General features: G+C 38.8%; 1 long non-coding RNA gene across 1 annotated transcript in view; it reads left to right on the forward strand.

Moving 5' to 3' along the window:
• LOC106517808 (uncharacterized) overlaps positions 1 to 4,201 on the forward strand; it is a 7,281-nt gene that overhangs the window by 2,300 nt on the left and 780 nt on the right. The window lies entirely within an intron of this gene.

Below are 4,201 nucleotides of genomic sequence, written 5' to 3' on the forward strand. Positions count from 1 at the left end.
CATTAGCACCTCTAGTAATATATTTACTGAGAAAAATGATGACGAGTTCAATACTTATTTTACCCACTGTATCTCTTATTTCTTCTTCATTCCCTTCTGTTCCCAAAATTCCTTCCAAGCTCCATTGTCGCTCTGCCTCTCTTCAGCGTGGAACAGTCAGTCAAGGTGCCTTATAAAGCTTATCAGCTCATCACTCCCAGGTGCGGCCAATCAGGCAGAGAACCAATCAGCCACGAGCCAAGCCAACTCTTAACACATACAAAATGTTTAAAAAATGTCAATTTTGCATGATACGTCCCCTTTAACTTGCGAACTGAGACCTCTCTCACTCTCTTCTCTCTTCATGACCTTGGGATGAATCAGCTGGGACACCCGCTCCTGGTAAAGTTGTCTTAAAGGTTTTCCACTTGTGACACCTTTTCTTTCTGTAAAACGATGGAGATCGTCTYAAAACCTCACCAAATTAATGGACAGCAAGAGTTTTCTCTCTAGGGTCACTGATGTTGTTTTTGTTTTCTTTGTGGCACTGTGTGAAGCTGTACTGTATGCTCCAGAGAAACTGTCAAAACATTGGCTTGTCAAACATGCTGGTAATCGATTGRTTAAAATAATCCGGTAAATGAGATGGTTGTAGGTTCAACTCCTGATGAGGGTTTATTTTTTCTGTGTGGAGTTTGTTTGCTCTCCGTGTGCACATGTGGTTTTTTTTTCTGGATGCTTCAGTTTCCTCCCACAGACCAAAAACATGCACGTTAGGTTAACGGGTAACTCTAAATTGTCACTTGGTGTGAGTGATTCTGTCTTGTCGGTCTCTATGGTTTTGTGATGGATTGGTGAGTTTTTGAGGCTGTATCTCACTTTTTTGCCCAACGACTGCCGGAGATAGACTCCAGCTTTCTGTGAGTAAATACTAGATGCATGAATGGATGAATAATTTGCAGCACCTGGCTGATATTTGATTCCACGAAAAGCAGTAAGATTTAGTTACACATTGTTGCAGTTTTTACTAAATAAATAATGTCACTCGATGAGTTTCGGTTCTTGTTTACTTTTAGTTTGATTTATTCAATTAGAGGAACTATTTCAGACCAAACCTTTTTTTTGTTGTTATTATTTTCCCTTCTTCTGAAATTAAGAAAAAGCTTCAAACTAAAAGAGGTTGCAGGTGTCATTTGATGACTGCAACATGAGTTTCAGTTTAAATGTAGGTGATGAATGACAAAAGAGATAAATTTCAATTTTCACAACCAATACAAAGAGTTGCTGGTGCTAATGTGTTCCAAAAATATTTTTTGCTAAATGCACCCTGCTTACATTCCAATAATAATAAGAAACATACTTTATTGTGGTCACCTGCACTAAAAATGATGCTATTTACCAATGCGTTTAGAAAAAAAAAAGGACAGAATAACTTCCATCAAACAGTTTTCAGCATCGCTCCCATCACCAAACCCACTGTTTATCTTCCTCTCACTGTGTACATCGGAACCAGACGGAAATCTGTTGCTGATAAACCAAGTAAAAACAAACGAAAGTCATTTTCCTCTGTGGTATAAACAGTTAGTCATTTCACATGAGGACAGCATTATTGTGGATTTTATTTAGTCATGCCTGTTATAGAAAAGAAAAAGAAACGTCTGAGAGGAAAACTGGGTCTGCTCCTTTTGTTTGAGTTCTGGATTCAGTCCAACGGAACGGCAGATTTTATCGGATGAGTTGTATCTTTGTGATCAGCGTGCCTGTCTGAGTGTGTTTACAGCCAACATGTGATGCTGTCGTTCTGGATCTGTCTCATAGCGAAGCCAATTTTCTTCCTTTTTTTAAATAAATCTACCTTTTCAGAAGGGGGGTTCTGGAGGAGTTGTGCACAGTTAATATCTTACCTGTGGCCTCATTCTGAGAAGCAGAGTTGAATTCTAACAGGACAAAGGTGAAGATTAAAGTGGATTGCTGTTTTCTTAAATTAACTTTCTTTTGAAAAAAAGTTATAGCATTTTGTACAACTGCTGTTTTATAAACGTTTTCACACAAGAAGAAAGGTGATAATGAATAATTATTTTGCCTCTTCAAAGAATGACAGAGTATTAGGGCCACACTAAAATTTTGAAATGATGAAAATAAAATTGTAGAATATAGTCATAATAATACCAGATTAAAGGAAAAATAATACAAAAATAAACTCTTTAAAATACACATCGTCATTTGCACAGTCATTTTAATGTCCTATCGCTGGTAATAATAATAATTTGATGTGGATGTGTTGAAAGATGAAATATTTGTAAAACCGACACCAAAGTATAACATCACAAGATACTCAGAACTCCTCATTATAACACAGTGATAAAACCTGTAGGAGTTCTCATAATAATATGACTTTATTCTGATAATATTGACTTTATTCTATACTATGACCTTATTCCCGTAATTACTTAATTCTTGTAATGTACTAAGAAATTTTCAAATAGTCTGACCCTAATACTCTATCATAGTAAAGGACACCAGTTTAGAGAATATGAATTTTGAAAAGACCAGATTAAAAAGCAGCTAAAACATTTAGTCTGAGATGGGTCACATATAGCAGTGGTTCCCAAACTTTTTGTCTTCTGACCCACAAAATATCCATGGCAAAAACTTGTGACCCCAAATATTACTGGTCTGAGTACACGAATTCTGTTAATAACCCTAAAAACACAGGCTTTTTGACAATCTAAACAGCTTGTACACATATATAAACACTTATTTTTACTTATTTTGTGTTTTTGTAATAATTACAGAAAAAATATTACATCAGCAATTATTTTATTACCCTTTAAATTGATTTCTGGAGATTATCCAAGGTGCTTCATGACCCATAATTGGGTCCCAAGCCCAACTTTGGGAACCAAAGTGCAGTGGTTCCCAAACTGTTCAGCTTTTGACCCACAAAATAACACTAGCAGAGACCTGTGCCCCCAACTGTTTTTGTATGATAAACATTTGGTTCAGGTCAACAAAACACGGGCATAGAAACAGTATTTTTTATACTACATTTATCCATTTTAAATATACACTACCCTCACTCCTTTGTAACAACTAAGGCAAAAATGTAATTAATTCAGAAAATATTTTTCAGGACCCCACCTTGAAGTTTTGGGACCCCACTTTGGGTCCCGACCCAAACTTTGGGAAACACTGACATATAGAACTCTGTAGACCTCTGTAATCCTTCTTGGTGGTGCTTCTGGTGTAGTTTGGGGGCACTTTCAGCAGGAATATTATTTTTCCGTGGAAAAACAGTGAAGAAAGACAGACATCAGTGTGCAATCATAGTATTAGCTTAAACTGCTGTGTTAGCTGTTAGCTTAGCAGACCAGTCAGCGTTATCCTCCTATTTTTGTCGAGGTCAGCTATCTACAGCAGGTAAGATATTAACTAAACATGAAACTCCACTTCAGATGTTCTGAAAAAGGCCTCAGTAGTTTGTCAAGGACAGCGCCATTATCTATCATCTCAAATGGTGATCCTGCTGTGGGTGTTGTGCTCCTTCTCTGTGTTTTACATGTGCTGTTATGTGGGGAGGAGGTGTGCTACGAGAGGCCATTACCAGGGACAGAGATGGTGCGATATCCTGCCACACTTGGCATGAATCTCCATGTTAGGGGGATTTAAAAGCACTAGACAGGGCTCTAAAGTGTGGCCCCATCTTTCTACCTCCACCTCGGTGCATCGCTAGCTTCCAGTCATCATTTTGGCACAGTTTTTCATTTCAGCCAGGCCTAAAAAGCCCAGGGACTGGGCACACTGCCTAGATGCACCAYGGTAATTTCGAAATGGATGTATCAAACCTCGCCCCTCTCGCTCGGAGCAGCTTACATTAGCGCTAACGTCTTTCCTTTTCTTTTTTTTCTAAACGAGCACTGCACCCAGAGTCCCTCAGCCAACAGAGTGACACCTTAACCCTCTTTCCAGCGCCCCCTTCACCTCTGAGGAAAGGTCATCTGTGGCGAATGGGCAAAACCCAGCTCACGGTGACGGTCTCCGTGTGAAAAAAGTTTCCGCTGGAAGCACTCAAACTCTTGCTTTCCAGCTGAACAGATTTCTGTAAAAGTCTCTGCTAAACCCTGATCCAGTAAAGTTACACAGAGTCAGGAGTGAATTTCTGATCATCCAGCAGGATTCTCTCTCTCTCTCTCTCTCTCTCTCTCTCTCTCTCTCTCTCTCT

The sequence above is a fragment of the Austrofundulus limnaeus genome, unplaced genomic scaffold (genome assembly GCF_001266775.1).
Source record: "Austrofundulus limnaeus strain Quisiro unplaced genomic scaffold, Austrofundulus_limnaeus-1.0 Scaffold53, whole genome shotgun sequence".
In the NCBI taxonomy this organism is placed as follows: Eukaryota; Metazoa; Chordata; class Actinopteri; order Cyprinodontiformes; family Rivulidae; genus Austrofundulus; species Austrofundulus limnaeus.